Here is a 22,575-nt window from a genome sequence, read left to right on the forward strand (position 1 = left end):
GTTGCAGCTCTGAATGAGGATACAGTACTGTATGAAGAAATTCTCTCCAGAATCACTTTTGTTTGTTGAAACACAATTTCCCATAAGTTTCTATGGAATATTTGATTTATTTCAGGTATGGCTCAAAATTTAAAATACCAAGGAATGATATAAAGACGATAAAAACTGACCAAACGCTAAAATGAATAGCTTTGAGAGCTATAAATGAGAATTTATAGGAGTATAAGATACAGATCTTTTTATTTTAAACTATGCACACAAACACCAGCTTTATTCTACTTAAGCCAGTGTTAACACAGTCGAGTGTGTAAGTGTCCGCCATCCATTTGTGTTTTGGTACATCTGGAGAAAAGATTACAAAAAAGGGGATGTGAGTAAATCAATGCTCGAGTGCCATTCTGACAATGATTAGCTTAAATTCATCTCATGATGCAGCTGATTTATGTCATTGCTTGCATTTGTATCAAAGAAAATGTTCATTAATCGCATCCGTTAGCCAAGGCAGAAAAACTATGAAAAAAAAAATTATTAGCCGAGGTACTGTAGTTATATATCCTCGATAAACATATATTCAATTTTCTTCAAATCCGATTTGAATAAAGCCATGCCAATACGTTCTCATCCAAATGCTTAGATAATCTTCATTCCAATCCCTCCCTTCCTTGCTATTAAAAGCAAATATAAAACCCTATTTTTCTTTATTGGTGCTTACGTAATATTTGAACGGTTGTGAGAATAATAGAAATGCACAAATAATTATACACAGTGAGAGGGAAAAAATTTTTGAACACAAAATTTTTTATTAAGTCGTATGTTATTGAATGACGTTTAACATAAATAAACAAAGTTGCACACACTATGTCATAGTCCCAAAGGCAATTAGAAATAAACATGATTTTATATATTTTGAAATTAAATTTTTTTTTTTAATTGCTGCTTGTATTTCCATAGATTGAAAATGCTATTTTTCATAGTATTCTGTAATACTGTGCAGATGTACGCGGTGTTTTGAATTTTTATACATTATAGAATAAGCAATTTCCTGATATAGCAGTGAGGATCAGACCATCAAAATCAACATCGAAGATAAACATATATATACAGTAGATAAACAGATATAAACTGTAGAATAAACAATTAAGATAAGGCCATCAATAAGGCATTGCAGACACAATTGTACAATATTAAAAATAAACATGATCATGAATTAAATTTTTAATATTATAGACCGTGTTGCTCTGCCCAAAGAGACCTTTTTTACCCTTTCAGTGGCAATCCTGAGATATCTCGTCAAAGCTGATCTGCTTTATTTCTGTCAGCCCGAAATATTTTGTCTTCTATAAAAATGCAGTGAAATTGTTTTTACAATAAAATGTTTTCCATTCCCCTCCAACCAATCAATTACTACAGTTTTCAAAATTATAACCAGATCTAATAATCAAGAGGTCCCCACGAGGCCCCCGGTCAGTGTCTGGTGGGCTCATGCGTTGAGACGGCACTGGCACCTCGTATACCTAGCTATAGATAGTGTTGACCACGGCTGCCCGTGTAAGTTGTGCTAGCAAGGGTAAATCGCGAAAAAATAGTCAAATCCCGTTTTAACGAATACCGTTATAGTGAAAATCTCGTTTTAACGAACACTTTTTTTTAATCCCCAAATAAGTTTACATAGCCACAATGCTAGGTAACCTGGAATTCCTTTATAACGAAATTTCGTTGTAACGAAGTGATTCCTCCGGTCTCTTGGCATTCGTTATAACGGGATTCGACTGTATAAATTAAAAAAATTCATGCTGATTTTCCTGCTAATATATTACAAATTTTTATCTCAAAAATTAGCATTCAACATGATCGGCATTTTTTGGCAGTCAATCCTCAGGACCTTCCCCCCCCCCCCCGTTTCGTAGTTTAGGCATGGCCTACACGCGCCCCCTCCCTTTGCGTTGGTGTCTGCCTCAAAGAGAATATATATATATTAGGGGCCCAAAAATTCATATTTACCCTTGGCTCTGTCAATCTCCCGGCATAAATTAAGTCTGGAAAGACGCTTGAAGAGATTTTGAATTATACATATATTTTTCTTAAAGCGCCATCTAGTGAGCTGTTCCATGAACTTCAATATGATTATAATTGCTTTAAATCATCAAACAATTAAACTAATTTTCTCTTTTTTTATATAAAAAATGAAAAAATGAAATGTTTTTCGTTCTTATATAATGAAAACATTTTATGCATTATTAGTTTTAATTAACTTTTATTTTTCAACAAGGTATTGATTATCTACACGAAATAGTTTTCTTTCTTAAATGTTTTCTTACATGAAGATAATATTATAAAGTTAGGCTTATAAACGGCTAACCTCATTATACCGAGTTAAATTATTTCGACGGGTAATTCACGGTCTCTACCACTCATACGGGAGTGCGCATAAGCACAGCCAACCCTGTTTTCAATCCTGGATCCATCTGTGTAAATTGAATTTTCCATACTGTCCTTTTGATCTTCATTCCAGTCGATCTTCTTTTTCTCCCACGGTGGTATTAGAGCTGGCATATCTTCTTCTATGTGCTCTCTTTTAACAATATTTTGATTAATGCATATTTGTTCTCCAAGTTGAAACAATTTGTAACGTTTCAGCAGGTTTTGAAGCGTAATTTGTATGGGTGGTATCCCAGTAAGTACATTCAATGCTTCATTGGAAACCGTAATATAGCATTTTGAGATTACAATTAAAGCTTTCCTCTGGATAGATATTAATTTGTCATCCTGAGTTCTTGTATTCGTGTACCAGATTTCGTACCCATATATTATCATTTTCTCCAAGCATTCCAAATAATTTTTTTTTAGCACTTCAGCTTTGACACCCCAAGTGGCCCTTGATCTTTGAACAATTTCTTGCGTCTTTTTGGCCATTCCGCATTCCGGCCCTGTCTGTTGCTGCTAAAATGCCCCTGCATAGAACCAGGGGCGGTCTTAGGGCGAAAAATAATGGGGGGGGGGGGTGCCGAAACAAGGTACACTCATTGCCATAAAAATTTGCGCACCAAGAAATAATTGTGGGATCGAAACGAAAGTTGGCCTGAAGGTACATGTCGGTCAGATATGCAAATGATTAGAAATGCAGCGTGATTGCGCATTGCGTAATGCCACTAGAGGGCGTTGAACTTCGTTCTCCTTGGAGTATAAAACAGGTAAGCAGAGCTTGCTGGAGTGTATTTAATCGTTTGCGAAGGAAATGCTGAGGTAGACATGCCGTTACGCCGCCGTCGAAGACCATATGAGCAGTTGACTAACGCTTAGAAATTCTAAGTTTTTATATTTTTGACATTATCAGCTAATCAGAATCAGGCTACTGTGACGTTATAGAAACATCACCGTATGTGTAAAGTGTACCTCCTGCTGTTACGTTTGGCAACTTATCGCCAAACACCAGCGTCTATTAACGATTTCGCTTTTATTTTGTCATTGCGTCTCGTTTGCTCACACGATAATATTACAATGATATAATTTAACAATACTATAATACTATAACGATCATAATAATAATGATATATTATATAATAATAGTTATATTGACATGCAATAAATACAGTGGCTTGCCGAAACACAATTTCTATGTTTGGTTTTCTAATGAATCTATTATCATTATGAATCAATAAATGATAGCTGGGCGCTCGCTTCGCGAGCCGTTACTATCGTCAACTTGATGCAACTGAACCACATTTGGATTAAATCAGAAAAAAATGAAAACATTTTTTAGTGATTCAATAAACGATAACTTATTATACGGGAGTGCCCCCCCCTTCGCCTGTATCGCCAAGTTCGCTGTTTGGGAACACCCCCCTCCCCCCACTCATTCCCGTGCATCTGACAATTGGTGGTGAATTATAATATAATAAATCATATTTATCCCGTGCAACGGTTAAAAGAAAAAAATTAAATGTAATAAGAAATTAAACTTTTCAAACGAAAATGTTAGAAAAAAAAATTGGATGATTACGAAGGGACTCGAACTCATAACCTTCGTTTAAAGCGTCCCGTGAACTTCAAACTGCATCAATCCAGGTTATCGAACTGAAGCTAAATTTAGAATATCCATTATTAAATGTCGCTAGGAAATATGGTGGCGCCAAATGGATCAAAAGTTACGGTAGCCTCGCGGTCTACTGTGACGTTTCTATGACGTCACAGTTTCTTGACTCTGATCGGCTGGTAATGTCAAGAAGATCTGATCTTAGCAGAATTTCTAAGCGCTACAGAGCAGTTGTCAGAGTTCGATAGGGGAAGAATCATCGGGATGATGGAAGCTGGGTGGTCAGCTTGGCGATTAGCTCGTCAACTAGGCCGTTCTGATTTTACTATGAGGAGGTGTTGGGACCAGTGGACAGAAGAGACGTCATTTACACGGCGACCGGGTTCAGGACGCCCTCGACAGACTAGTCGTCGAGAAGACCGTCACATCATCCGAAACGCACGCGTAGAGCCAACTGCCTCATTGGCCGCTATCCAGACACAGGCAGCAGCTTCACTACGGGCCCCTGTGTCTTCCCGAACCATCGCAAGGCGCCTGGCTGAAGGACATCTGGTATCGCGGCGCCCATTACGTGTGCTGCCAATGACACCCACCCACCAACGTCTCCGTTTGGAGTGGTGTCGAGCGCGACGGGATTGGACTGCAACGGAATGGAACCAGGTCGTCTTCAGCGACGAATCGAGATTCAACTTGAGCAGTGATGACAACCGTGTTCGTGTGTGGAGGCCCCGTGGTGAACGCTTCAATCCTGCCTTCGCTTTACAGCGACACACCGCTCCCACAGCTGGTGTCATGGTATGGGGTGCCATTGCTTACGATACACGGTCACCCCTAATACTGATCCATGGCACAATGACAGCCCAGCGGTACGTCCATAACATCCTTCAGCCACATGTGTTGCCACTCATGGCAGGGCTCCCAGGAGCCATTTTTCAACAAGACAATGCTAGGCCACACACAGCAAGGATGTCACAAGACTGCCTCCGCCACATTACCACCCTTCCCTGGCCTGCTCAGATTTGTCACCAATCGAGCATATCTGGGATGATTTGGGACGGCAAGTTGGACACCCTACGAGGTTAGTCGAACTAGAGGCGCATCTACAGCAACTGTGGAACGAGATGTCTCAGGACATCATACGGAACTTGTATGCCTCAATGCCCGCTCGTATCGCATCGTGCATTCGCGCTAGAGGGGGTCCAACAGAGTACTAAAACTTCTGTTCATCTGTACTTTTTTCTGCAATAAATGATCCTTTTTCTTGGATTTTCTAATCACTTACTTATATCAACGTAGTACTTACATGTGTAATATTTCGTTTCATTTTGACTTCTTCTTCTGTGTGCGCAAATTTTTATGGCAATGAGTGTAGAAAAATTAGATTCACATAAATAGAAAATAATCTTTAAGGTATTTAAAAAAAGAAAAATTATTGTACAAAATATACATGGAAAACAACAGCGAAGAAAAAGTTAAAGGTGTAAGTACAGTCGAATCCCGTTATAACGAACGCCGAGAGACCGGATGAATCACTTCGTTAAAACGAAATTTCGTTATAAAGAAATTCCAGATTACATAGCATTGTTCCTATGTGAACTTATTTGGGGGATTAGAAAAGTGTTCGTTAAAACGGGATTCGACTGTATATACTGTATATAAAGACGATTTTTTTTAAAGGGAAAAAGAATCTGAGCAGTGCACATGGGGGGGGGGCGGGGCGTTCAACTATTCCAGCGTCTACTGTATACTAATTTCGGTGAAGATAACAATGCAAAAAACTAGCTTTTTATCTTCAAGCCCGTCCCGGAGAAACTGGACAGTTTGCTTCCACTTTTGTTGTCCCTGTATTCATGGGAAAAATAAGAATTGGAGTCGTATCCCTCCATCACCCCATTTTGCCGGGAGCCCCCGCCCTAGTTTCAGGGGAGTCAAGAGAAAGTTGTGGGTTTTTTTCTCTCTTGAGATTTTTTTTTTGAGTTAATGGCCAGGCACAGTGATGGTAACTCGTGGGAAATTTTCCATATTCGTGGGAAAAATTGGCCAAAATTGGTCCACGAGGGAAATGTCATGGCGTTTGTGGAAAATTTTGAGAGTTAATCAAACAAAAGAATTTTTATTGAAAAAAAATTATAAATGCAAAACACAATGCTTTTCTAGTGTTAAATAATACTTGACTGCATATTTCCACCGATAGATGACGGGACAATTTTCGGAATGTGTGGGAAAAATGGGTTCAGTTCACAATCCCGACTGACGAAATCCCGACAAGTCACAATCCCGACAGACGAAATCCCGACACGGTCGAATTTAAAAATTCAATTTCACCGTATAAGCCGCACTTCGCGATTTCTGTCGGGATTTTAATTTCTCGCGGCGAGGGGCGTTGGGGCGCCGATGAGAATGATAAATTGCGATCAAATAAATTTTTCATTCTCATCGTCGCCCCAACGCCCATCATCGCGAGAAATTCAAATCCCGGCAGAAATCGCGAAGTGCGGCTTATACGGCGAAATTAAAATTTGAAAATTTATTTGATCGCAATTTATCATTCTCATCGTCAACCCAACGCCCCTCGCCGCGAGAAATTTAAATCCCGACAGAAATCGCGAAGTGCGGCTTATACGGCGAAATTGAATTATTAAATTCGACCCTGTCGGGATTTTGACTTGTCGGCATTTCGTCTGTCGGGATTATGACCCACACCCGTACGAAGTACAGATGATATTGGATACCAAAATGAAGAGAAAAGTCACATTTCCCTCTGTGGATGTGAAGGAATGTGACTTTTCTTTCTAATTATCTTCGCTTGGTATCCAGCAGTGATGGTAACCTTGTCAAGCAAAATTTCCCTTTTGACTATATTTTTCCCGGCAACCTTGCTTGACAAGGTTACCATCACTGCTGGATACCAAGCGAAGATAATTAGAAAGAAAAGTCACATTCCTTCACATCCACAGAGGGGAATGTGACTTTTCTCTTCATTTTGGTATCCAATATCATCTGTACTTCGTACAATTAGTGGAGAGGTTAATCGTTCCTTTCAAACTTTACATAATAATTTTATCAAAAATATTTACATTGGAATAAACTGTGTTGCATAATCCGATAGAGCTCATCCCAAAGATTCAGAAACCGTTGAAAAATGAATATCGAAAAAAAAAAAAAATGCAAATGTTTCTTTTTGAAAATAGGCTTCTCATAATTACATTACCAACTTGGCCATATTACCATCTCAGACATTTTAGTCTATATTTTAACAATCATTGTTGCTACACAATGCCGATACAATGTGAACTTGTATAACTACATTTCTCATGAATGCATAACTTACATGAATAAAATATGGAAAGTTGCACAACTCTGAAATCAGTCATTTTCAACTAAATATGAAATACAGTAAAACCTCAATAAGTCGTCACCTCAAGGTATCGAAAAATTACGACGGCTTAAGCGGAGTGCCGTCAGTTTTAATGTGCAATGTTGTGAGAATCGTATAAATTTAAAATAATATGACATTTATTAAAGTATGAATCAAAATAACAATATTAATAAAATTTATAGATTGCGAAAAAAATAATAGCCACTTTTTACCTTTTTTATCTCTTATTACTTAAATTATTGTGTTAAAATGTACTGTACACTTTGATTTATACTAGTAATTTTAAATTTCGACTAACAGAGCAACTGTTAGAATATAGGTAGCTTTTCTTCATAATAAAACTCTCTATTGCACATTAATTTTACATATACATCAATTTTAATTTTAAAATTTAAATGTTTTAATTCTTCATCAGTAGTTCATGATGCAACTACAAAGTAATCTCGAACACTTTTAACTTGGTGGAGGGGCCCTGGGCAGGGAAAAGTAAACAGAAGACCTCAACTTGGGAAAGAATGTCTCATTTTTTTCAACAAAGATATTTTGTTTAAATTTCAAGCCCTAAATTTAGTAGAGCCAATGCAGAAATGAGATCTAGCTCGAAGCATATAGCAATGCTGTTAACACACAAGCTCTTTTTTTATACAATAAATAATGTATAATCATCCTAAAAATAATTTGTTCCTCTTTCACAAACGTTTTCATAGTGGCGAGTTAACCGAAATTAGTGACGAGTAAACGAGGGTTTAATAATATTGTTGTCTATGAGAGCTGGAAGGGCCTGAATAAAAATGACGACTTAACCGGAGTGACGACTTATTAGGGTGACGACTTAACGAGGTTTTACTGTATATAGTAGTGACTATAAGATTTTTTTTTTTTTTTTTTCACGTATTCCCAAGGGATCAGCAGGATCCGTCCAGGGAATTTGTTAGTGTTAGTAGACATCCATGCCCAAACCGGGATTCGAACCCAGACCTGCACAGTGAAAGGTTAGCTCCCTAACGACTCGACTGCCAGGCGGCAGTACACCCAGATTACGACCAGAAACATTTTTCCATCCATTACAAACTTTTTATTATAAATTTCTGTGTTTAAATACGTTTTATGCTTATTTTAACTTCCTGTTTTTACTTTTTTTTGAATTCTTAATCAATTTTTTATGCAGCATTTTTATGTTGTAAGTTTTTTTAATACATCTCAACAATATTCTTACATGTTACTGCAATTCAAATGTCATATATATGATGATGAGATATCATGAACAAATCCGTGCTATGTTTTTTTATCGCAATTCTATCAATAGCCATAATGCAAACATGTCATTTTTTATCCATTTCGCATCCTTAAAATCTTTTTAATCATATAATCTGCTCCCTGCCGTTAAAAAAGCATAATATTTATTGTTCCAAACAGTTTTCAAGAATATGCAACGAATTTCAAGGCGAGTCAAGAGTTTTGGCCACGTTTTCCATTAAACGCACCACTGTACGACGCCTCATTCTTGGTGAACTTACCTTTGAGTGTGAAATTGGCGCAAAGATCAATAAATTCACCTCGTTCACAAGCAGTGCGGAAAAAAAAATTGTTTTCTCTTGCTCAATCAAATGGTGAGACAACGAACCCAATTGAGATTCTCAGTAGCAAGCGATGGAAAGTACATATCTATTGCAATCTTCCAATCTTGATAAGCGTTCCCAAATCAGGTCTTTCAGCTTATCCAAAGGTGTGTGAGGTTACTCTCGCTATTACTACGAAGGTTTCGACAAATGGCTGATGCGAAAAAATAAATCCAAGAAAGAAAATTCAACTGGCCTTGTGGGGAATCGAACCCACGTCTTCTCACTTGCCTTGTGAGAGCCTTAGACCACTAAACCACAAAGCCAACAAATCCTCTTTCCTTGGAGCTCGTGTGCGCTGAACCAACACCATCTATAGCAGAGAGCCTCCACGCGAAGCTTTGACGTCACTGAAGTTCATATCACCTGTAGTCATTAGATATAGCAGGCCGCGACGCTTGCGGAATCTTTACCTTTCTTGGAGTATATCCAATGACTACAGGTGAAATGGACTTCTTCAGTGACGTCACGAGCTTCGCGCGGAGACTTGCTGCTATATATGGTGTTGGCTGAACGGGGCCTTACATGGCCAGCCAAATCTAACTCAGGCCATAGCTCACATTGCTGACACTGCCACCAGATGGCGACATATTCGATACGTCTGTCATGCATGAGAGTAATTAATTCCGCTTAATTTATTTTAAGGGTTAATATTTTTTATCTCCATAATATATATCGCGGCACACCGGTTGGGAAACACTGTTTTATTTCACCTACCGAAAGTTTCGGACATTGCGCGAGTGTGTTATGAAAATTTATTATCTGTTTCAAAAGACAAATGGTTAAATTCTGTGAGATTTTAATTTCATCAAAAAAAAAAAAAATTAAATCAAAAATTGTCAAATATGTCATTTCTCACAACTCGCACGTTATTACCACCTTTTGTTTTATTCCACTAGATGGCGCTTTGTGGTCTTCGTTAACGAAAAACGTTTAAAACGTCATTTTGGTAGAAAACATCGATTTTTATTCTTTTTTTTTATGCAATCCCCCTTTTTCCGAGATTGCAAAACAGGCCTTGTTTTGTTTTTATGGCGCTTAGAAGTTACGTCCACTTTAAAGTTGCGTTTTTGCAGTAATTTGTGAATAAAAATTTTTAACGTGTTTTACGAAGAATGCTATTTTTTGACATTTTAGTCATGCATGAGAATAATTAGTTCCACTTAATTTATTTTAAGACCTTAAGTGGGTTAATATTTTTATCTCCAAAATATCTCGCGGCACCTTAGAGTGCTGAATGAATGAACGCCAGGGTCTCTGCCACCGGACTTATCCCGTTGCCGAGATCTCTTCCAGCCCAGCTTCGTGGCAGAGTCTGGAACAAAGTGAGTGTGTACACCTAACAGTCTGAGTGTGTACACCTAACAGTCTGAGTGTGTAGCTAGTGTTGTGTCTGATATTTCAGTGCTGCCATCTATACTTCAAATTGTGAGTGAAATGTAATGATTGAATATTTGTAACGTTGTAGGCCTGTTGCTCTCTGTGGCGAGACTTTTTAACGGGGAGATCGGCTCGCATTCGCGCCTTGAAGTTGGGAACCACAGAAAACCAACTTCAGCCGACCACCACTGTGGGGTTCGAACCCGCATCCTCGCATCGCGAGTCCGTCACTATAACCACTCGACCACCACAGCGGCACCCTAGAGTGCTGGGGCACACCGGTTGGGAAACACTGCTCTAGTCCATACATGCTCAATAGGGTGGAACGAAAAAGGGTGTTTTTTCACTTGTTTTGGAAATTGATGTTGCCTTAGTGTTCAAAAGATGACTTTCTAGGTTTTAAGAAGTTATACCAAAAAATCTAGGAAAATATTTTGAAAATTAAGAAATTCACAATTTTACTAATTTTTACGAATTTTAATCACTAATTAGTTAATTAATTAATATTTTAATTAGCATCTGGATCGTTGTGATTACTAAATTACAAGCTTTCAAATTTATAAAAATTAGAAAATTCACATTTTTACTAATTTTCATGAAAGTTGCGAAATGTCAGCTTTTACCGAAGTGCTTGAGGAAAGTTCATTTAGAATACGTTGATACAATCATGAGACTTACCTTGAATATTATACTGATGTCAAACTTTTAATCGAAGCTTTCTTATAAAATGTTCCAAGCTTAAAATAATTACTTAAATTTTTGCCATTATCAAACCAACTAATTTCTCGATTTCAAGAAGTTCACAACTTCAACACTTTTCCTGTTAGATGTTTCATGTTTGAATTCTGTACCATACGATAGGACACCTACTTTTGCTTACCCCTTTTGCAGCAATACTTATGTAAATGCATGTAAGTAATATGCATGAGGTAGTATCAGTTTATTTGAATTTTTCACAAAGCGATATGAAGCTGGATTGGTGAAATAAAATATTGATGTCCACAATATCATTTCTGGAGATTAGCGCGAGCAGCTTTCATAAAACTCAGTTCCAACTATTCATGCACAAAGGATAAATCAACTTATTTTACCATGAAGTACACAGAGTTTTTTCCTAGGAACCACTTATAAGACTCAGTTACAAGATGATTATTGAGTGTGACAGTGACACGAGACTGATTTCATTATTTCTTTCCTCTGGTGACTTTTTTAATTGGTAACTTTGTCGTTCCTTCCTCAGTAGGACAAGGGTTCCATTCGGTCTTTCGCTTCCCTTGCAGTTTGACCTACCGCTGCAAACACAGGAGCACCGAGACGACCTACAAGAAAATGTAAAATGTTATAGGTGTAGTATTTTTATAATATACAGCATATAGGCAAAACAAAATTATTGAATTATAAAATATTCTGAATAGTGCAAGAATGCTTACACAGGGAGATGCATTTTAAACCATTAAATTTAAATGTCAAGTTGAATTTGCAAACTATTTTATTATTTATTTAAAAAGTAGCCTATCCCTTCATTAAATTTCACGTCACTCAGCACATTAATATATGTGTATTTAATTACAGACCTGAGAAATGTGATTTACTCAATATTAAAAAAAAGTTAATATATTAGATCTGAAAAATGTGCTCCAACGATTAAACAAAACTGCTCTCAACGCAGGAGGAAATAAAATTCCGACACGAAACAGCAGCGAACATATCTACTTTCAAATTAATTATGCAAAATAAAGTCAGAAAAAATAAATATTTCAGATGTACTGATTGAATCGTGTACAAATAGCTACATACCTTTTTTTTTGCCCGTCGTCTGATGATTATCGAAGTTCTCGGCTCCTTTTTACAATTATTTAAACGAAATTTCTAAAACGAAAAAGCAGTAACAATAAGTAATAGCAAATAGTAAAATATTAATCGTGGTTGTTGCCCTTGCGATTGGAAAGGAAACAAAACGAAAAATGTGGCAGGCACTGCAAATGCCTGCAAAAAAGTCATTCAATTGCCAGTTTCCCACTCTGATTTCGATCAATGCACTGCTGTCATAAATACAGCGTAATACTCAATACACCACAATACATATGTGATGCACCATGATAGGTAATACAGCACGATAACTAATGCACCACAACACTCAAAGCACCACCATTGGCAATAAAGCACAATACTCCATCCACAAGCCCAATATTACGCAACGCACCACAATACGCAATAAGCATGTTATGCACTACAGTACGTAATGCATAACCGTATGCAATCAGCGAACCATCGTAATAAGCTATTTATAACAATACGTAATGCAGACTTCCCATCTTGCTCACTGGCATCCAAGCTGCCGAGCAAACAGGAGGTACTGTTTGCCCAGTTGCATATTGGACATACTCGCATTTGGTCACTGTTTGGTGCTCCTTGACCATAAAAATTAATATCCAATCCTTTTGTATAAATAATTTCCTCCTGACTCTTATTCCAGCCTTCAACTATATCTGTATCGGGCTTATTACATGTGACATATCTTATGCAAGGATTAATTTTTTTTCGGTATAAATATGAGATATAGGCAAGTAATTAAAACTTCATGCATACAATAGATTCATTCTCTTGGCAGCATACTGACGTGTTCTATTTAGTAACATGAATATTTATTTTGCTTTTGTAGGTTCCTGCAACAGCTGATGTTAATGGAAGGAAATCGAAACTAAATTTTCTCAGCGATGGAATTTCCCAAGATGTTGCGTTGCCATAGGTGGGAAACATAGAACCAGAACGTGGAGGCGCTTTATGGTTATATGTATTTTGACTATTAAAAAACATAGTATAATATTGTTTGCAATGGTGGATGGAGAAAATTGTTTCACGTATGTAGATATTGGGGGGGGGGGGGAATGGCAATACCTTCTATAGCAGAAGGCCTGACCCCGACATTCATGATGTCATCGAAATCCGTCCTAGAATCGTTTTCCAGCACACTGTAATGCCATATAAAGTATAATATATATAATGAGTGTTATATATTTTACCCACCATTGCTATATTTTTTTCTTATTATAAAAAAAAAAGGTTGAATTAGCTAAGAATTCAGCACTCGCGAATAGACGAGTTTATACTTATAATTCAACATTATTTTCAATTATCAATTAGAGCCAGAGTTTTTACGAAAACTTGTCAAATGGTAATTTTTTCAAATATCAAAATTTCCCCAAGAGAATTAATTTTTCGGAATTTTATTTGTTGATTTTATCCAAAAAAATATCCATTGAATACCAAAAGAAATTTGACACCAATTCAACTTCATAAAATAACCTTTATTTTTCATTTAGACAGACATTGAAAATATGTAGTGAATATTGCATGTCATTTAAAAAAATATATATACAGACTTTTCACGTAATGTGTATCTTATTGAAAGGAAGAAAAAGGAACCAATGAATAAACAAATATACTTTGCTTTGCTCCTTCCAGAAAATTTTAATGTAAACTATGGATTAGATATAGATGATTGCACGATTCTCATTCGTACACAAATGCATAACATTCTATGCTAAGATGCGATTCAAGTATAGTAATAAAAATCTATTTCACAAATAGTTTTTTTCTTCAATGTCACCAGTTTCTTCTTTGCATAAAATTGTTTTATTATTTATAACATCTCTGAAAAATTCATTTTTATTCGAAGATTCTTTAGAAATAAGCCAGAAAAAAACAATACGTAGATTAATTGAGAATTATGTTATGAAGCAAAGTGTGATCTATGTTCAAGATAATAAAATATGAACCTGATAATATTTATATAGGCTGGGGAGCAAAATTTCTGTCCAATGTTTTTCACTACACACATGGAATTACACAAGTAGTAAAACTTGCTAGTGAATTGAAAAACAATCTTTAATTGAACATTTGCATTTTACATAAATTCAACATCATTTTTCAGTTTCTCAGTCATAATGTGATTATATAGAACATAACTAACAACTACAGGAGTTGGACATGACAATCCCCCTTTAACCAAATTTCGTATGATTATGAAACTCCCATCGTTTAAACACATTTCTTTTCAGTAGTTAGATACTCTTTCCACTCTGAGCATTTAAGTTTTTTCATCAAAGCATGTAAGCAATATATATATATATTCAGACCTTAATTCCTTCACAGAAAATTAGCATCAAAATTAATCATAACCACAGTCATTTATGTATAACTTCTTTTTTTTTTTAAAAAAAGGGAGGTGTAAATGTACGAGTAATGAGACACTTATTTCGAAGATTTAAAAATAAAAAATTAATTTAAGGGGAATTAATTTTCAGCTGATAATAATGATGGATAAATGTTTGACTGATATTGAAAAGTAATTGAGTAAATATTATTTCAAGTTTGGGAGCTAACTAATCAAATGTTTTAAGTGGCCCATTACTTATACATTTACCGAACTTGATCAAAACACGCAAGTTTCCTCTTTGCACATTTTTCATTCCGAATTTCCCCTTTTTTCTTTGTCACCAAATCATTTATATTCATACACAGATTTTTAAGTAAAATATTAGATGAAATCCATAAAATTTGTTGAGCAATATCAGCTTCCCTGTGACCATTACAACATTCATACATTTTACAACATACATTTCCTAAAATTTCAAACTCTTCCAAGGTGGTAAAAAATGTGTTTACAAGAACTTCTCTATACTTTGCTCTCAACATAAATTCAACATCATTTTTCAGTTTCTCAGTAACAATTAACTACTACAGGAGTTGGACACGTCAAACCCCCTTTATCCAAATTTTGTATGAGTATGAAACTTTTGTTTAAACACATTTCTTTTTCAACAGTTAGGTAGTCCTTACATTCTGAGCATTGAAGTTTTTTCATTAAGGCATGGGAGCAATATCCGCTATGTACATGAACACTTTTAAATATTTAGTGGCTGCCTTTATGTCATCATCTACTATACAAACATTTTCACCTTCGCATTCACTCAAATTAACTGGAACATCATGTTTCAGTGTGAATGTTCCACCTATAAGCGGAATGTCAGCCGATGCCAAGCTTTGCACTCTGTTTCTTTTTGCACTCGAAGACCTGCCCGAGAGTGACATTGTATTGAGCACCGGCTAATTGTCTGTATTTGCCAAACCTAGCCTCCAAATCATCCGTTTGGATTTTTCTAGGCAAAATATATACAAATCCCAATTCTTCTATACAGTATTTTGTTAATTCCAAAATAGCTGTTGTTGTCTGTTCGAGAGCCTCGTGAGTTTCCTTTGAGAGCCCTCCCGTTAGACAATTCATTGCTTTCCAACTATTCAACCACACAAGGAAATCTTCTAGAAAATCAACTTTTTCATCATGATCTCCTTGCATAGAGGTCAAACGAGTCATTTCTGCCTTTAAAAGCACTTTTTACATTCATTATCTCCCACCACTTTATAAATAATAACTCTGATAAATTCAGCAGTATCAGTAAAATGAGGGATATTTCTGACTGGACCCAATATATTTAAAGCCTCGCATACAAACTTATTGAAGACTTTGAGTACAAGTTTGACGTTTTGTCTCTCTAAATTAGAAGGTCCGAGAGATTTCCATGTTAGCCCTCTTGCATATGAGACAACATTTGCAGAGTATGTCATACAGTTGTCTCAATGACGCAAAAGATGCTGTACAAAAATTGTCAACTGAAACATCAAAGTTCGGGTAAAAATAGCACTTGCCATCATTTCTTTGATTCAACCAGTTATTTCTGATATTTTTTAACAAATGCACACTATCTATAACAAAAAATAGTGATCTGGATGGACACTGAGGATGGGGATACACATATAAATTCTTATGTGGCTTTGTGAACAAGCTCATTGCTTTTTCTATTGATAACATTGTGACAACACCAATAAATGTGAAACCGATATTTTCTAAACCTAAAATAACTTAGGATAACATTATGTAACAATACATGATTAATCTTGAACACAGGTAAAATATACACAACTTCTTTAAAAGGGGACATTAGGCTTGAAACCATAAACACAACAGCGCTCTTCGCAGCTTCTTCTGTGTTGAAGGCCATGCCAACAACAAAAACTCCCTTATAATCAAAGTAAGGTTTTATGTAAATTTCGTCAACAAGAATAACAACTTTTTTATCTGCATCAAATATATTTTGTGCTCCGGCTTTTATGTACATCAAGAAATTTTGACTCATCTCCTCGGTTCGGTAGTCGGTGACTAATTTTCCTCAAAGTTGATTGATGAGGGTATCATTTTATTGCTAAATCTTATAAATTTGTACGCATGTGGCGAAATTGAATGTAACAGAGTAGCAAATACTACGATGTCATTAGAGTATTTCAAATTGTTTTTAGCACAAAGACCAATCTTAATTTGTTCCTCTACAAAATTTATCAGTAATTCATTTTCATCAGTATTCAAAGATGACAGAGCATGATTTAAGAAATATATTTTAGAGGAATTTTCCTCACACATGGGATTCATACTTTTGAGTGTGTCTAATATATCAATTAAGTCATTGAAATTTGTCAACTTATATGGGAGGGTAAATTTTGAAATTTTTTCCAATGCGATACTACTTATATAAACAGAAACATCAAGATTACTTACAACCGCTGAATGCGAAATCTGTGGGTATGGTTGTATATCCAAATGATAAACACAAAATTTGTCACTGATTCGACACTTCATAAAAATTGTCAAGACCAAATGCTCCGCCCCGTGATGCGAAGTACTGTGGGTGCTCGAGCACCTACAGCACCCCGGCTCCGAAGCCACTGCATGGAACTGTGCCGTGGTCATACCCGCAAATAATCTATGTGGTATTTTGCGCAAAATTCGCTGTGAAAGACTATTTCAAGTTTGTAGATCGCCATCTTTCGGAGCGTATAGTATAGTAACCAAGTGGGATTAAAAAGACCGATTTTTTTAAATCCCAATAAAAAAAATTCAAAGACAAATTGTAATTTACCATCAAATTAACAATTACTCGAAACTGAAATTAGTTTAATACAACGTCACTTTAGTAAGAAGAAGTTTTATGTTATGAATTAGTATGTTATGTAAATTAGTCAACTTTTCCAACACCGGATTACGTGCACGAGTCTAAGCCTTAGAATTTAATGGCTTGGATCAAATTTCCGAGTAAATTCATAGTTTAAACATTTGTTTTAATGATTAGCAATTTCTGGACTACACGGATATAACGCGGGAACGAGTAGTTTTATGTGGGGATCCATTTACCACCACTTCCCAAAATATTAATTAACCTGAATATGCTTTATTACTTTACCTCCGAATTCCTTTCTGTGTCTTCATAACCCAGGACCGTGGCAAGAAGTTACTTTCGAAGATCAGGTACAAAGCAGACATAATGATAGTAAACTTAATCGTGTGATACCATACGACCCACGGCTGGACAAACCTATACAATAGATCACGTGATGATCTGTAAATATGCCACCGGTTCTCTGAGTGATACGGAACGGTGCCAAGACCGTAAAACTGGTCGTACGGGTCCCCCAGGTGTTACGAAACTGTCCACGATGCTCCCCTGGATAATATGGAACTGTTCACGACATCCAACAGGTCATACGAGCGATCTGTAAATGCGCCGCTGGTCTTCTGGGCGATATAGAACTATGCCGCGACCGTCTCATACGAATGAGATGGATATGGAATTGTTTTCAACGTACATTAGGTCATACGAATGCAGGCAATTTTTTCTCTAATAGGGTTGTTATAATAAATGGAATAGCTTACCCCCGGAGGTAGTAAATTGTAACACAATTGACACGTTTAAAAAGAAATACGATAAACATGTTGGGGTAAATCGAGAAGCTCTGTCCATACTTAAAATAAGACAGCCACAAGTATTCTTTATGGGCATTGTACAATATTATATGTGTATATATTGTTTAAAATTTTTGTTAATTGCATTTTTAATTGGGTTGCTGTATTTTTGAAATATATGACATCCATATTTTTATGGGCATCTTTTTCTCAGCCACCTCGTTGGGCATTTTGATTGCTGTGGCGATGTATTTGTATGATCTGTAAATACGCCGCGTGTAACCTGGGGGATATGGAACTGTTCATGACGTGCAATAAGTCATACGAGTGATCTGTAAGTGTGCAAACTGAGGTTTTTTGAGGTGGGGGGAGGGAGATCTACCTCGAACAACCGGACCAAGTGCATTGGTTTCCTAGTATATTTTTAAGAGAAAAATATAAAATGTGGTTGCGGTCCTCGGGCCTTTCAGACCCTTGATTTTCAAATCATGTGTGATCACGGTTTCTTACAAGGGAAGAGGCAGTGGCGTAGCCGGGAAGCAGAGAGATCGATTGCTTCCCCCAATCGAAATTTTACCTACATTGGCGCCTATTTTTCTAAATGACTTTTGATCTTTAAAAAAACTTGAAAAATATTGACTTTTTCATTTTTTTTTACCTTCGTTGACTAAAATGATGAGTAAGGGGGGAAAAAAAATATGCGTTCATATTTGCGCTTCTTGCAGTTTCACAGTAATTGGGTTTGTACCAACAGGGCTGTCTTAAGAGTATCATGTGCCCCCGGGCCAAGTGGTTTTTCGGGCTCTACTTGGTAAATCCTATAAAATCCTCCTTGGTAAATATAACCTATCCACAGGGCTCCCACTCGTCCTACTTTTCCTAATTTTTGGTAAAATGTCCTACTTTTGTCCCACTTTCTCGGTTTTGTCAAATTTTTGTTTTACCAAATCCTATCGACAAAATTTGTGTAATTGATTTTAATTGAGCAGGAAATCATTGATATATTGCCAAATATATTACAAATGTTTGAGAATGCAATTAATGATTCTGCCAATAGCAGAAATTATATCATTTTTAAGGTTATTTGAGGGGGAAGGGGTGTATGTGGACCATTTGTTTGATTAATTTCGTATTTGCTTAGTTTGAGGGTTCAACAAGTATAGTAGTCATTAAAAACTAATGTCTGGATGGAAAAATAATTTTGTATTTATCACTTCATGGTCTTGTACAGTAACTAACATTCATCATTCAAAATTATGGTGCAAATAGGTGAAACAACAGTTTGCATTTCAAAGCAGTTGGATACATAGGCCTATTCTAGGTTTGGTGATTCTGATGCTACCCCCCCCCCCCCCAATAGCATTCAGTTGTCTTCTGTATTTTTAAGGCATAAACAATATTTACAATGCTCAGCAAAGAGCTAGAAATGAAAGTGCTTCATTTGTCAAAAGCAATTACATTGACATTGAACAGTAAAATGTGAAGAAATCCCTTTAAAAAATGATGGACAACGCAGTAAAGCTATCTGGTTCGCCTTGTTTCATTTACATCGGATCTTGTAATCTACACATTTTGCACTGTGCTTTTGAAAGTGGTCCCGAAGGAATTTTATTAAAAAAAGTCAGCGTTTAATAAAATACTCATTCTTAGAAAACGTACATCTTCAAAATTTACTGTGCATTGTCGAAGAAAGTTGACAAGCTCTGCACTTTGGAAGACTTCAAAAAAGAATGTAATGTATATGAGGAGAGAGAGCAAAGAATTATCTGTGGTTGCTAGTACAGTGTTTTGGCCAAAAATCGCCTTTGTAACCAAGTCATTTGTCATTTTGCTTTGGCTTGAGTCAATCTTATAGGAAACTGAAATAATGCTAAGAAAAAAAAAAGTAAATTCAAAGTTCAAAAAAAATTTTTTTTAATTATTTAAATTGGTTTTTTTTTTTGCAAAAAAAAAATTTTTTTAAAGGATTTGTTTCCATTATGCTATGATTATGTTGTCTAAGGGTGTTACCCTCCCCCATCCTACTTTTTAGTCCTGCGTTTTCCTACTTTTTCTCATTTTTTGAGTGGGATCCCTGCTTATCTCTTATATATACAGCCTATTTCATTTATATTTTTAAATATTCTTTTCTCATTCACTTTGTCACTTTTAATTTCGAAAATTTATTTTAACTAGGGGTTATTAAAACAAAAATTATCTTTCAAGAACATTAAAATTACTCTAATCATACATTTATTTTCAGTATATAATTATAACGCATCATATTGTTATATAATGTAACACATTCACACTCGTACCCTATTCAGTCATGAAATATTCAAGTAATAAGTAAAAGTTTCATTTCTAACATTCCTGAAAAACCTTTTATAACCTTATCACACAAAAATGTAAACACTTACATAATATTTCAGGAATAAAATGAATTTTTCAAGAAAATTGCAATACCTCATCTTCAGTATTTTTCTAAATTATAAGAAATGAAATTTCTTGTAGCGTGTATATGTAGTAATTTAGAGTACGTAAATGTATGTTACATGTGACATATGTGTAACCTCTTCGCTCCAGAAGTATACATATGTGAATCTTCATTTTTTAAAGTATTAAATAGTTTTTAGAATGATTCTTTTTTCAAGTTAACATCTGAGGTACAAATAGTGACTTCAGTTCTTAACTCAGATGGTTCTAATAAATATATTGACTGAAAATTAATTAATCAATTAATTAATTGATTTTTCTTGTTTGAGTGCAATTTCACACATACAACAAACACAAATTAATCAATAAAAAAATTTCTTTTCCGTAATAGTTTTATCTCAGGCGTGAAGAGAGGTAAAAATACTATTTTTAGAGGTAGTTATACATTTTTATGCAAAACTGCCATTCTCTAGAGCATAGTTTCCCAACCTTTTTTGTCCCATCGCCCCCTGCGTTTTCATTACATTCTATTTAAATAAAATATTTGCCATAAATTCCTCATTCTGAAAAGCATGTTTTCTTCAAGTTGAGCGAAACTCGAATAAACTCACTAGCTCGCCAAATCTTGCGGAGACGTATATTTCAGTTAAAAGTTAATAAAACTCATTACTTCAATCATTTATATCAAAAATTCTATTAAAACATTTAATAATGGCTCGTGACATTCGAATTTTACCAAAACTTGGAACTTTAATTGAATTAAATCCAAAAAGGAATCGTTAAAAACTGAGACTACGTCAGAAATCCATTGAATCGTCAATTTAATATTCCAATTTTTAATTTATAAGAAGGGGAATAAGCAAAAAAAGTATTCCCTTGTGAAAGAATACTGGGCCCCCCCTTTCCTATACCGTTCAGAACATCCGAAAGCTGCACACGTGGTGACCATTCTAATGAAAAATAAGAGTACGTGTAGATCGTCATACGAACAGCCATAAGGAAAGCATTGCCAGAGAGATTCTCTGACCAGCCTTTTGACCGGAGTCACGTGACTCCGATCTTTGCTTCACATTGTAACCCCTCGCGCTCTCTATATTGCAGCTTTCATAAAACTCAGTTCCAACTATTCATGCAGAAAGGATAAATTCACTTATTTTACCATGAAGTACACTGAGTTTTTTCCTAGGAACCATTCATAAGACTCAGTTACAAGATGATTATTGAGCGAGACAGTGACACGTGACAGATTTCATTATTCCTTTCCTCTGGTGACTTTCTTTCAATTGGTAACTTTGTCGTTCCTTTCTCAGTACGACGAGGGTTCCATTCGCTTCCCCTTGCAGTTCGACCTACCGCTGCAAACACAGCAGCACCGAGACACCTACAAGAAAATGTAAAATGTTATAGTATTTATAATATTCAGCATATAGGCAACAAAATTATTGAATTATAAAATATTCTGAATAGTGCAAGAATGCTTACACAGGGAAATGACTCACATTTAAATTTAATGGTTTAAAATGCAAGTTGAATTTGCAAACTATTTTATTATTTATTTAAAAAGTAGCCTATCCTTTCATTAAATTTCACGTCACTCAGCACATTAATATATGTATATTTAATTACAGACCTGAGAAATGTGATTTACTCAATATTAAAAAAAAGTTAATATATTAGATCTGAAAAATGTGCTCCAACGATTAAACAAAACTGCTCTCAACGCAGGAGGAAATAAAATTTCGACACGAAACAGCAGCGAACATATCTACTTTCAAATTAATTACGCAAAATAAAGGCAGAAAAAATAAATATTTCAGATGTAATGACTGAATTGTGTACAAATAGCTACATACCTTTTTTTTTGCCCGTCTTCTGATGATTATCGAAGTTCTCGGCTCCTTTTTACAATTATTTAAACGAAATTTCTCCCGCTAATGTATTACAACAAATGAAA

The 22,575-nt window shown here is 35.6% G+C and overlaps 1 protein-coding gene across 5 annotated transcripts in view; it reads left to right on the forward strand.

The window, feature by feature from the left end:
- The window catches only part of LOC149072490 (uncharacterized), a 77,037-nt gene extending 63,077 nt beyond the window's left edge, over positions 1-13,960 (forward strand). For all 5 annotated transcript variants that reach the window (XM_089246764.1, XM_089246765.1, XM_089246766.1 and 2 more), the window contains one exon: positions 13,074-13,960. The gene's annotated coding sequence lies outside the window, so the exon portion shown is untranslated. The remainder of the gene's footprint in view (positions 1-13,073) is intronic.
- Positions 13,961-22,575: the final 8,615 nt, after the last annotated feature.

The sequence above is a fragment of the Pholcus phalangioides genome, unplaced genomic scaffold (genome assembly GCF_987345545.1).
Source record: "Pholcus phalangioides strain wild (caught in Gottingen) unplaced genomic scaffold, Ppha-v1.0 ptg000017l_1, whole genome shotgun sequence".
In the NCBI taxonomy this organism is placed as follows: domain Eukaryota; kingdom Metazoa; phylum Arthropoda; class Arachnida; order Araneae; family Pholcidae; genus Pholcus; species Pholcus phalangioides.